Source organism: Ornithodoros turicata, chromosome 3, assembly GCF_037126465.1.
Source record: "Ornithodoros turicata isolate Travis chromosome 3, ASM3712646v1, whole genome shotgun sequence".
NCBI lineage: Eukaryota > Metazoa > Arthropoda > Arachnida > Ixodida > Argasidae > Ornithodoros > Ornithodoros turicata.
In genome coordinates, this window is record NC_088203.1 from 106,681,750 (window position 1) to 106,696,087 (window position 14,338).

Sequence of the window (14,338 nt, forward strand, 5' to 3'; positions counted from 1 at the left end):
TCAATTATGAAATATTTTGCTGCACGGTACAAAGCGGTTTCATGCGAGAATAAACTCGTTGCTCCGTGCAGACAATGGGAGTGACAGTAGGCATTTCATCGGTGAATGGGTTGTGGCGATCTCATTAAACAGAAACTGTCTTTCAGGCAAATGTCATTAAATCTCTCCGTGAGGCGCCGCACGACTGACATTAAGACGCGAGGGATTAAACACTTCATGTCATTTTTCGTGCCCGTATGCCAAGGGTATTAGTAACGTTGCAAAATGAAGAACCGAAAAAAAAGAAAAAAAAAAGGAACAAGAGAAAAGACAAACAGCAAGAAACTCCAATGCAAGCTGACCTAATATCACTATTTTATAAGGTTGCTGTTTACACCCCTCTCTTTCTTTCACTCACACACACACACACACGCACGCAAACACACAGACAGACAAGCGGATAAAAGAAACAAAGCGAAAGAAAGAAGCGATACGCCTAAAACAAACACCACCACCCCAAACCTCACTGCGGAACTGGGAAGGGCTGTCATTTCCTCTGGTATTCCTATCCTTCTTCATATATTTTCAAACACAGAAAAAGAAGTAAAAATATAATGCAGATCCAATCGCGGCAACCGCGCTTAATATAGGCAAGACTGCAAGACTAGACTAGGACTGGAGTGGCTAAATAAACTTCGAAGGCTATTTAGTGAATCTAGGCAAGACCACCACAAGTGCCATGAAAAAACGACTGCGGAAATGGATACGTACATCCGTGGTACCTGTCAACGCACGTAACTGGACACAATGCTGACGGTGTGGTTTGATTGTCCTCCCGTCCCACACACACAAAGCACGAACCCATTTCCAGCGAGGGCTGCGAGCATGATTTTTGTAGCTTTCTTCTTTCATCGCACCATTGTTATCGACAATTGGGTCGATATTCGAATGCGTTTCGCGTTCTGAGGATTTACATTTTTCTGGTGGCTTTGAAATGAAATCACGAACCACATCCGAAGCTTTTTTCGTTGATTGACGCGCGTGACAACAAATGGTCGTCGTCCGCTATATCAACATCCGCTCAATTCCGGTAAATGATAAAAGTTCCTTCCCCTGGCCCTACTGCCCGACTACAGCAAGCTGTTTCGTCACCACCACCATCACCATCAACAACACCTTCACCAACACCACCACCAATACCACCAACACCACCACCAACACCACCTTCCGGTGTGCTTTTGGTGACGCTTAGTTGGAAAAGATTAGAGAGACGAGCAATATAAAGCCTTTCTCAGGATGGGGTTAGTCAGACATTATTTAAAAACTCACACGGATGCGGCGATATTTTTTTTTTACATCTTTACTTGATACAAACATTCGAGAAAGTATTCGGATCAAATATAGGTGTTGAATATGTGATGAAATATTTGATCCGGCTGAATATATATACTTGATCATCTGTAAAAAGCAAATCGGATGCTGGGATATCTCAAACGAAATTTTTTACTCGGCTCCGACTAATATTAAGCTTATTGTTTAATAAAACGATCGTTCGTTCACAACTGGAATATGCATCGGCAATACGGGATCCCGGGCTTGAAACCCACCTCAACCAGCTAGAAACCATTCAAAACAACTCTGCGCATTTCATCTCTTCAAACTATTAGGGATCATCGAGCGTAACGGCCATGAAAGCTAACTTCGGTCTCATATCCCTCCGGTCACGTCACATGATTGCACGGCTATGGCCCGGTCTCACCAACGCTGGTTAACATTGAACCGTGATCAAGGGTTGCTCAAACTAGAAGTTAGTACTAAATTCTGTTTTACAAATGTTAGTTGGTGACGTGATGAATGTTTTGAGTGACAAATCTTCATTCAGTTAAGCAGAATTCAGCGTTAAATTCAAGTTAACGAATCGTTGATCTCAGCTCAAATGTTAATCGGCGTTGTTGAAACCGAGCCTATGTCTTTTTTTATAAAATATTTCACCACGACATGCTGCGTGACCATCAGGTGCTCATTTCGCCTTCATACGTTTCATCATGGTTGGATCATGTTAGTATATGCAGGGTGTCCCACAAAACGTGTTATTGAATTCTAATGAAAAATAAAAAAACTACACCACCTAGAATCATGCGGTCAACGACATTTGTTCTTACTGGGTTTTTGCGACCTCCTGATGTGCATGTCATGTAACCCAAGTTTAATTATGTAAATTTTTGCGAAGTGAACTCGGAAATTTGCCAAGTAAAAGTCACCTTTTTACCCCACCAACATGAAGAGCGTGCCGAATTTACTCAAATTCATGATAATTGACAGTGATATTCAGGATCTATCCTATGGGGAAAAGTAGCCGAACACCGTGCTTCTCGGGGTACTTGAGTATAGCGCGCGAGGACTTTTTGAGCGCAATCGCTGTCAGTCCGACGAAAGGAGGTTGGAAACCCAGCCCACAGAGTGATAGGAGAAAAAGTGGACTTCCTGAAATTGGGAGAGCGAAGGTATGATCCCAGCCGAAGCCGGACGCGATAGGTTATGTCTTTCTACCATGCCAGTGTGGGCTGGGTTTCCACCAACCTCCTTTGGGCGGACTGACGATGATTTCGGTGAAAAATTCGTGGCGCGCTATCCTACGCGAGCTTCGTAGAGCACGATTTTCGGCTATTTTTTCCGGTACGATAGCTCCTCAATATTCCTGTCAATTGTCATTAATTTGAGTAAATTCGGCACGCTCTCACACTGGTGGGGTAAAAAAAATTGGGAGAGGGAAAGCATTATCCCAACGAAAGTCGGACGTGATAAGCCGTGCCTGTTTTATCTCTTTCTTTTTTATATCGGGGAGGGCTGAGTTTCCAACCTCCTTTCGTCGGTCTGACAAAGATTGCGCTGAAAAATTCATCGTGCGCTATTCTGTGCGACCTCTGTAGAGCATGATGTTCGGCTATTTTTTCCGATGGGATAGCTCCTGAATATCCCTGTCAATTATCATTAATTTGACTAAATTAGACACGCTCTTCACATTGGTGGGGTAAAAAAGTGACCTTTACTCGAGAAATTTCCGAGTTCAGTTGCAAAAATTTACATAATTAAACTTAGGTTACATGACACGCACATCATGAGGTGGCAAAAACCTAGTAAGAACAAATGCCGTTGACCGCATGATTCTAGGTGGCGTAGTTTTTTTTATTAGAATTCAATGACACGTTTTCTGGGACACCCTGTATATACGTCACTTGTCACAGCTAACAATTTCTCGGCATTTCATTCAGCTCTGGGTAACGTCATAGATGAACTTGACTGTAGCTGTATTGTAAATTAATAGCCGTAACCGTTTTCTTGCCTCTTTGACATCGTCATTCATTATTTAATGATTGTTCTTGTTGTTCTTGCCTTTTTTCTGCATTTGTTGGATGTGTTAGCTCCCCTCTGTATTGCTCTGCCCTGAGGAGTACTTACAAATAAATAAATAAATAAATTTACTAAAGAAATGAATAAATAAATAAATCTGAATAGTGCACATATCATGCACGGGCCACTGTGATCCTATATCTTTGGAAATAATTGGCGGAATGAACCAACGAGGAAACATCCCAAAATGTTGCTCATCTTGCTATAGGGTGTTGTCCAACCGGGAGTAGATATTTGTCGCTAATTTGGGCGATATTGTTATCGTATCGCACACTATGAAATTGCGTCTTTCATTTTGGTTCAAATGATGGCGTCACTGACAGCAAAATCACGCTGCTTTCTGTATTATGAATCATCGAGTGCCATTCAAAAAGCACCTCCATAGGCAGGTTCTCTTTTGATGACGACGCACAATAAGCATGTGTGCGTTCTATATTAAAGAACGGCTCTTCCATGAAAAGGGCCTGAAACCGGCAAAGCTTACGTCATGCCTTCCGACCTACACGAAAGTTTAGCTCGGATGCCACAGGGACATATATTTCTCATTCCTACAGCAGTCTCCATTAAATGGTGCGCTACTTTGACATTCATTACCATGTCACTTGGTTCTCCGTCAGAAACCACTGCTATTGGTGAGACGGTTGGTGGGATTTGCTGCGGAGCGACCGTAACAATGAGGCGGTTGACGTCAACAACAGGCTAGTCGCATGAGGCTCTTCCAATAAAGGGCTGGCGTATAACTTCCGTGCACGAGGGTCTGCCTCTGCGGTATCGATTTCTCGAAAGAAAGGGAGACAGCAGAAGTATGGTCACTTCCGGAAGACGTTGCCTCTGTAGGAAAACAATAATGTCCTACTTCACTCGGGTTATTTACGCGCACGAAGGGAGAAATATCTCCTCCGACACTTTGGGGAAACAGAACGCTAATGATAGAAATGGCATGTACATATCTTATTCGTATTGTTTTCTCGTTCTTGACACGATCATCGTTGATCTTTCATTTTATTGCATTTATTGATGTCGTAGGGGTTTCGAGCGGTCTGCCTGCCTAGATTCGCGGCACGTTGCTCGGGGAAGGGATAAAAGGGGAAGGGGAACTCTTAAGGACACGAGTGCATACAGGATCCTTATTTCTATCCTAATAATTTCACTGTGAATGCAGTGACTCTGAATGTATTACGTTGCAAAATGTGCCTCACATTTTGAAGATGCGTTTCCCCGCCACCGGGTATCTCCTGGCATCCGCTGCATGTCCGCCGTCAGCCTTGTTGTCCGCTAAATTGCTCCGTTTGTGTAACGTCTGCGCATTATGCTTTCGTAATAATTGGAAAGAAGTTCAAACATTGCTCAGGAGGGGGCCACGAATCTTTCCCTGCGGTCAAACTTGATGTTATATGATGAAGAAGGAAGTCACTGAAAAGGTTAGCCAGCTGTATAGGACTCGAACCCACATATTCTGTATTACCGGTCCAGTGCTCTTACCAATTGAGCTAAGCTAAGACACCTCCCCAGCGACTTCCAAGGGTGCATCATCTGAAGGGACAAACCAACCACTCTCTCACTCATCCCACTTTCACTCTTGCATGTTTTCTCCCTCATACACACATTCATACGACGGGATCGACGCAAGCGGCATCTGTTGAACATGATGACAATTTATGTTCTGAGGCTCGAACACATAGAAGGGACAAATACATACAAAGCCTCAAGTGCCTACGAAGTGCCCTTTGTGAAAGAAAGAATAAGTGCCTTTTCAGTGACTTCCGTCTTCATCATTAATTTCTTAGGCACTTGAGGCTTTGTATGTATTTGTCCCTTCTATGTGTTCCAGCCTCAGTATATCAATTGCCATCGATGTTATATGTTGCTCACTTGCTGTTTTGTCTAATGGATAGCACAGTGCAAGTTTCACAGCCATATGCATAGTCATGGCTCGACCATATATACAGGGTGTTTGCTCTAACGTGTCCAGAAATTATATTTAAAGCGAGCGATAAAAGAAAAGCGAGTGGTACTTTTCTGCTACTTGAGTAAGAAACAGGTACTGCTTCACTAGCAGCACCCGTTTCTTAGTCAAGTAGCTGAACAGTAGCGCTCGTTTTAGCTAAAATTTCTGGACACGTTAGAGCAAACACCCTGCATATGGTCGAGCCTTGCCTTTCTTTTTTCTTTTTTTTGCGAGGGTGCCCTTTTTTTTACAGCTGCTGGATGTAGAGTACTAGAAAAAAAAAGTTTCAGAGTACCGCCAACTGCTTGGCTTGACTTGGCTTCGCCTCACGTAACCAGGCAACGCTGCCATTTCCCTTCCACGCCCGCTGTGCCGGCGCTCTGCGACAAATACAATTTTATGTAAGCTTGCGTGAGATTATCTGTGCAGACGATACGCGACGGAACTACTGCGTGTACAGATGATATACGGACATAGACAATTACAAAGCGCAAAAAGTTTTCCTAGGTAGAGACAATATATTATCAGTTATACAATAATTTGATTTAAAAACACAGACGTCACACTGTAGTACTTTAATCACCAGGGTCAGAGATCTATGGCAGCATTACATGTACAAGAGATAACCAAATGAATAAACAAATGGGATGGTATATGGTGGATTCGGCCAATAAGCATCGCGAGGGCAAAGACTGGCTATGGTACTCTGAAACTTGTTTTTATAGTACTCTAGCTGGATGACGCCTACAGCGCTGCCACAAAAATTTGTTTGATCATTCCAAGAATTGCTCTATTTACCCATTCGTCAGTGCGTCGTTTTTTCGCCTCCAACCTTCTTTTTGTTAGATTAGCAACAGTCGAAGAACTTCACAAATGTGATGATTATGATAGGAGAAATAAAATGGAGATGTGAGCTGCACAAACATATCGTACGCCTGCTGGTCGCGTTTTACGATTTGTAACCAATCACACTGGGCCAGGTTGAGTCTCCACATGAAGGCGAAGGAGAGGACACGAGGACATTTTTAACATTTCGACGATCGTGAAGTAATGAGCGGCGACCTTTTTGTTAAATGACACAAGAGAGACTACAGAGGTCCTTGTGGTTTCCGGCATCGATGTGATCTGTTACGTATACTAATATATAGTCACAAACTACAGCGTGTCTATATTTATAGCACTTACCATATAAAGGTCGCTTGTAGTAACGCTATGGCGTATTTATGCTGTGTACATCAGCAAAGATATGGGAAATACTGTAGGCCTATATATTGCCTATAAATAGGCCTATATACTGCCAAACAAGTGCGCTTAGTTTAGTCAGCGCACTTTCGTCGAGTAGGCGACAAACAAGTGGTACGCGAGTTTTGGCCCCATTCCGCTTTGCTTGTGCTGTGGCCAGCTTCATTCGCACGGCGGGTACGACAAACCCTTTCAGATTTCTGTGTGCTACTCGTACTCCCATATAGGTTCTTTCCTCCGTACCAGGACAATGGCCTCGCCACTCTGCTCGGCCCAGTACGACATCCCACACAGGGGAGAGGGGATATGTTTATTATATAAAAAAAGGAGGGCCTGCGCTACGGCGGCCCACAGGCAGTTTTGACGTTCGTGAGCGACACAGGTCTCATGAAGAGCCTGTGAACTCAAGTCGTGCCATCTTATTCTTCAGTGCCCCACCCTCACCCTTCACCGTCAACGCATTAACCTAATCTTTTTTAAAGGCATCTCTTACTTTAATCCATCTCATCTATCTTTCACCGTTTCCTGGTCGTCTTTTTTATTTTTAAGTCATCTTTGTCTTTAATCTATCTCATCCCTCTTTCACTGTTTTTTTGTTTATCCTTTATTTCCTATTTTTTTCTTTGCCCTTTGCTTTATTTTAGTTTTTCTTTTTTCTTTCCGGAATAACAAGCCGACGTCACGTTTTAGTGACCGTTTCCTCCCATTCATTTTATCTTTGTTCTAATAAATTTATCCCCACCTCCCCCTCGAAGACAATGACATTGCAAATGGCATTTGCGATATGCAAGGAACTGTCCATTTGATGGAAGCTCTTTCGAACGCTATACAATCCATGTTCCAGTCCGAATAGATTATGCAGTTCGCAGCAGCCGTTAAAGGGAAAACCCCGCAGGGGGCATCGGTGTAAGCGGGTGTTTGGTGAGTGGCGCCACCACGGACCCCAGCCCCCAGTCCCAAAGTGTTATCCGTACCGTGCCGAGGGGATGTAAGGCGAAGGGTTGAAGCCTTGGATGGTGGTGGTCGGGGTCTTGGTCAGGCCCTGGCCGACGGGTTTTTCTGAAAACTCCGAGGCCTTCCCACATGTATAGGCATGAAGTGTGGATGAACTTTTGGAATGCCTAGTAATCAAACCTGCATGGTAAAGGCAAGCGTCCCGGTACCGAAGTCCGATGACCATTTGTATAATCAGCCGTTTAGCCTGGTGGAGCTTTTAGGAGCTTTATCCTCTGCAAAAGCGACCGTACCTCGCCCAGATAATGTCATGTATTCTATGCTTCATCACATGTCTGACGAGTCAAGGACATTCTTGTTACACTTCTTTAATCGGGTGTGGCTAGGAGGGACATTACCACCGTCTTGGAAAATCGGAACCAACTTGTCCGAGCAATTACAGACCTATCGCTCTAATGAGCTGTATAAACAAGACATTTGAACCAATGGTCAACGGTCGGCTCGTCCATTTTCTTGAGAAAAACAAATGTCTATCAACACTGCAATGTGGTTTCAGGGTGGGACGTTCCACAATGGATCATCTCATTCGTTTGGAGACAACCATCCCTGAAGCTTGTCAGAAGACAGCACTGCTTGTCAGTCTTTTTTTTATTTAGAAAAGGCGTATGAGACTGCATGGAGATATGGTATTCTTCGAGACATCTATTCTTTCGGTATAAGGGAACGCCTCCTTAGATGTATCGCTGATTTTCTTCAAAACAGAAAATTCAGCGTCCGGCTGGGCACTGTGTTATCGCATCCTTTCTGTCAGGAGAACGATGTCCCGTAGGGATCTGTTCTCAATGTTACATTATTCAAAATCAACTCAGTGGCATGTGCCATCCCACCTTCGATAGCGTATTCTCTCTATGTTGATGATATTCAAATATCTTGTCGTTCTGCGAACTTGACACTATGCGAAAGGCAAGTGGAACTAGCAATAAACAGGCTCAACAAGTGGTCATCTGAAAACGGCTTTAAATTCTCGGCTGAGAAAGCTGTGTCAGTCCTGTTTTCGAGGGTGAGAGGAATGTTACCACCACCGTCTCCAAATCTGGGCGGTCACGAGATCCACGTCAAATCAGAACACAAGTTTCTTGGGGTCACCTTTGACAGCAAGCTTACCTTTTTACCACACATTAAAACTCTTCAGACCAAATGCAGGAAGTCCCTGAACCTTCTAAAGATCTCACAGATCCTGCGGAGCCGATCGAGACACATTACACAAGATTTATGTTTCCACGGTACGGTCTAGACTGGATTATGCTTCCATTGTCTATGGGTCTGCCCGCCAATCTGTCCTAAAAATTCTTGATCCGTTACATCATCAGGCGCTGCGTTTGATAACTGGTGCTTTCTGCACGACACCAGTCGAAAGCCGTTATGTTGAAGGCAATGAGTGGTCTTTGGAGAGACAGAGGATGTACCTTTCAATATCGTATGCATTCAGGGTAAGGGGTTACCCGAACCATCCAGCTCTGCCTGGTGTGAAGGAAACACGGTTCAAACAGCTTTTCCTTAGTAAGCCCAGTGTTGTCCCTCCTTTTAGCATGCGTCTGTTACAGAGAATCGACGCTTGTGGGTTTCCTCAGTATCACACTCCAGTTCTCAAAGTTGATGAAGGAGTTCCCTCATGGCAACCGTATCTACAATCTATACAGATCTACGTCTATACAGATGGCTCGAACACTGCCAGTGCTGTTTCCTGTGCAATGGCCACCTTGTACAAAATCCTGTCGATTCGTGAACCTGGTATCAATTTTTAGTGCTGGGGTCTATGCGGTCATATTGGCGGTTAACTATATCCTGGAACAGCAGATTCGATCTTCAGTTATCTACAGTGACTCCCTCAGCTCCCTCCAAGCTATCTGTAACTTACACAAACAAAGGAACCACTTGGTCTTGACTGCACAATACTTAGCGAACAAAGCGTCGATTGTCTTTCTGTTGGGTGCCCAGTCATGTCGGGATACCCGGGAATTAATGTGCAGACGCCGCTGCGACAGCCGCGCTTTCTTCTCACATTAGCTCATTTGATGTGCCTGATTGATTGATTGATTTTAAAAGATGATGTGCCTCTTCACGGCCTTCGCAATGGCAACAGCACTGGGACACGCAGCATCAAAATAAACTTGGGCTCATTAAGCAGAGAATGGGAAACTTCCATTGTAGGGTCGATAATCGCCTCCAGGGGATAATTTTAAGTCGTTTAAGGCTTGGTCATACCCATCTGACACATGGTTTTTGGTTGCGCGGGGAAGAGCCGCCACAGTGCACACATTGTGGGGAGCAGCTGACTGTATTCCACCTACTCATTACATGCCCACTTTACGAGGTAGAGCGTCATCATTATTTTCACGAGTTTTACCACTTTCAGTTGGCAATGCTGGGGGATGAACCTCTTTTACCCATCATACATGTTTTTAAGTTCTTTAAGGACATTGGCCAACTGCATAATCTGTAACCAGTCCCATTTCTCTCAGTGTGCCATTTTGATTTGTGTTTGGTTTTAATATAATCATCATATTTTTAGTTTAAGTACATACTCAACATCTGTCTTGGCACATTATGGCCTAAGCTGCCCTTGCGCCATTAAACTCCGGATCATCATCATCGGTTAACGGAGAAGACATGTATACTTATAAAAGATTAATAGAGAGTTTCAGTATACCGCCGCCGGGAGCCTGATAAGATACCGCGTTTACCACACCCAATTAACAGATGAGATTCTGAGCTACGCACGCTGTCATTGGTTCAGGTAGGTACGGTAACTTGACGGTGATGTTACCAACCGTATACTAATACTGGCTAATATCTGAAGAAGGTACATCGTAGATCAGTAACAGTGAGGCTGACTGCGAATAATAGAGAGCGTTAGTAGATGGTTGATACCGTCACCGTGAATCAACCGTACCTAACCAAGGGTAGTGTGCATGACTCAGAATCTTGTCAGTTGATTGGGGGCGGTAAATACTGTACTTCGGAAGCCACGGTCTACTAACGACCACACTAATATAAATACGAGCTTTATTTACCCACATCTGCGGTGGGAGGCAAGGCCAACCCCCGTTGATACATTTTACATGCAGCACTGATACAATTGCTATTAGAGCACAAAAATAAGTTAATGTAATGTAAGACAAGTAGGTGTGCTAAGGTCAATACAAGTTAATGTATGGTATACATTAATGATGAAAAGCGTAGATATACAGGGTGTTCATTTTTATCCGTTACGTATTGTTTTAATAAAAATCTACCATGAGAGAAGCATAAATGCCGTTTCTGCATGTGGGTCCTACGCCCAGGCGAACATCTTCACGACGAGAGCATGTACCTGCAAGATGTCTAATTGGCCAAAGCTCATTAATTAGCTCTCGATTTAGGGAATTTCTTGCAAAAACGAAATAGCAGAATGGAAGACAATCATCGTTGAAAATCATTCTATCTTGTAAAAATCCTGAAAGTAGCGCGTGCTGTGAAAATATCCATCGCCGAATTTCGCTGTGCAAATGAGCCGAAACCAAAACATCGCGCTTCAGGAGCGCATGACCTTCGCCGACGGAAGCTTATCGGAGCCGCAAAGCGGTTGATCTGACCAGCACATGAGAACCTATACACCAATCACGCCCATCGCTTCAAAGTACGTGGCCCTCTGACGTAGAATGAGCGTTGCCCTTCCTGCGCTCAAAGCCGTCGCGGTTTCGGCTTATTTGCTCATAACAAAATTCGGCGATGGATATTTCAACGCACGTTCGCGTTTCGAGATTGCCTAAAAATGGAATGGCTTTCAACGGGATTGTCTCCCATTCTGCTACTTTGTTTTTGTCCGAAATCCCCTCATCAAAGAGGTAGTTCATCCTTTTTAGGTAATTAGTCATCTAGTATTTACATACGTCATAGACTCCTCCAGAGCATGTCCGCCTTGCCGTATAAATCAACTGTAAAAACGACATCTATGCTGCTGTCGTAGCTCTTTTATAAAAATTAAAGCAAAATCTGGACGAATTTGTAAGCATCATTTAAAAGGCTTTCTAGGGATCCTTCTTGTGTAGGAAGAGACTTCGTCTCCTAATGCATTGTCTTGTTGGGAAAGTACGGCTTAAACTCATTAGCTACGTCTACGCGTGGCAATGTACGCTGATTTACGGTTGTTCACTCTACACTGCTGTGTTGCCAGGAAAATATGAGGTGTGCATGCCTGCCGAATTGTTTTGTCAGCGGCGGTTTTTAAAAACTCGATTTAGGTATTTTTTGTGTGTGCTTATCTTAGCTTTGTATTTAAATTATTAGACTAGCCTTTGAAATTGGCAAGGTCTTCTAACCACCTTTTTTCAAGAACTCTTTGCATAGTCAATTTCTGACATTTATCGTACGGGTCAGTTCTTTTATCATCCAGGATTTACGAATTTTCTCGATATTTCGTATTGTTGGACTGGAAAGTGTTTGACCAATTTGCGAAAATTTTAACTAGGAAATTCATGTGGGATACCACGGGAGACAATAAAGAAGGGGTGGAACGGGGTACGAGCCTCATTCTGTTCCTAACCGGGGAACGGTGTAGTTGTTGTATTCCTACAACTCATATATGGCTTATCTGCAACGATTTCCTTTAGGACGTGTTCCCATGGCATTGATAATTCCGAAATGCTTGAAGTGGTGATTGATGAATAGGATTGTGTAAAATAGGTGTCTGCCTACTGGATCTTTCATGAGAAGCAAGAATACCAATGAAAATGTGCAAATGATCGCTGATACCTGTACTGATGGCAACAAGCCAGAAGATGATATAGGATCAATGTTGTTAGTGATAAATATGTACTATTAATAACAATAAAGTTTTGAAATTCGACAGGGAAGTAGATACCGTGAGCGCGTCAATACCGAAATCACCTGCCATTACTAAATGAGTAGTTATATTATATCACGCACGTAAGAAACGAGCTGGTATAGAAAATCTATTAAACGTTGCACACATTCAGAGGGTGGTCTGTATTGTCACCTGTGGCCTAGAATATAACAATGGAATGATGGGAGTTGAAGAAAAGTACATGTTTGTCCTTCAGTGTTTGATTGCCTCATCCACTACAACTTATTATGACAATGATTGGACAAAAATTCGGACACTGCCTATCTGTGCGATTGAGCGGGAATCAAATGTATCGTGGCAGAAAATAATAGCCGAGGTTTCAGTCACATTTAGTCTATTTTGAAACTGCTTGGCGATAAAGTTCGTGGAGGACAGGTCTTGCAGTAAATCGAAGAGGCAGGCAGGCACAATACCTACCATATACTACCTACGACCGCAACATAGTTGCTGATACATAGTGCATATACCCTAACAAGTTCTTGAAAAGCCATGCTGATTTTTCACACAGGTGACCCTTTTCGTGCATATAGTCCACCATCATGACTCCATACATATTTCCAGTTTTTCTTTGTCCCCGTTTGAACGAGTAGTTTTTTTTCAGAGAGTGACGTAAGTCTTACATCCAGTCGTACAGAGTAACCAAGATCTATACGGTTGCTATACGGATTTTTCGTGCCTTTTAAAGGAACTTTTGTCTCTGCGCACTCAGTCTTGTTTGGGAGACAATGGCACGATAATATGTCTTGCTTTGGTAAGGGCTCTGAAAACGCCCATCGACCGGATGATGCCACATGGTTTTCTTTTGCGATTTCTGAGACGCATTTATTTCGATATTCGCCCCCCGACTGTACTGTACATCGCTGCAAACGTCACATGCACGTGACCATAAAAGTGGCATCTATCTTTACCTTAGATGGCAAAGTACCTTTAAACCTTAGAAATTAGTTTTAGCTACCAATAAAACAAGTAGGTTTGCCACTGTGACCTGTACAGCTGCTAACTCCCAGTGATACCGTAAAGCCTCACGTTTGGGAACAACAACACCGAGGGAGCGCATAATTTACTGCTAAAATACGACACGGAAATCTCGCACCAAAATGGAACACGCAACTTCTCGTGAACTGGGCTTATCTTAACCCATGGGACGTTCTTTGACGATTGAACCGTACGAATATTCACTGACGTTCGTTGCAAACGCCTCATTGGATGAAAAAAGGAAAAATACGCCGTCATGGAATGTCATCATCAATATTGCTTTGCTCGGATTGTGCATTTCTCTTACCGTTTCAAACTTGTTGTTGCGTTAAATAAACTAGATAAATAACGTTGTTCGACTAGCTTGTCATTTCAAAAAAAGAAAAATACAGACAATAACCACAAGTTACGGAAGTAAGGCTATGTATATATCTTCCGCTGTTGCATTTGTCGGGGTTTACCGAGTGGCTCTTATCTGGAAATAAGCGGAGAAAAGTCTATTCTTTCGGTACGATGTTGCATGGTATGAGTGAACTATCTCGCACAGTTGATGGGGTAGGTGCCCAAAATAGATGTACCCGCAGTGCGGGTATGGGCGAGTTGGATCAAACCAAGATTCTTGAAGCTCAGTAAATATTTTCGCAGAAGGAGAGGTAAGCAGCTTACGAGGCGAGCGGAACGCACGATCCGAACAAACACATTTCAGGCCAGAAAGCAGATAAGGCTACAAGTATACACAAGAAGAAGAACTGAGCTTCATCGCATAATTCGGTTGTTTGCGACAACCATTGCCATAAGGGGCGTACGCGTTTTTGTGTCAATTACCCCTAGAGAGCGGGTTTTTAGCAGGGGTCGCTCTTGACAGCATATAGCACGTTGTATGCCAGGGCTCTGGGTGATATCGCTCTGTCTGCCGATTACCT

At 43.4% G+C, this 14,338-nt stretch overlaps 1 protein-coding gene across 6 annotated transcripts in view; it reads left to right on the plus strand.

Annotated features, from left to right (window-relative positions):
* Nucleotides 1–14,338, plus strand: part of LOC135387627 (uncharacterized) — a 119,426-nt gene that overhangs the window by 78,675 nt on the left and 26,413 nt on the right. The window lies entirely within an intron of this gene.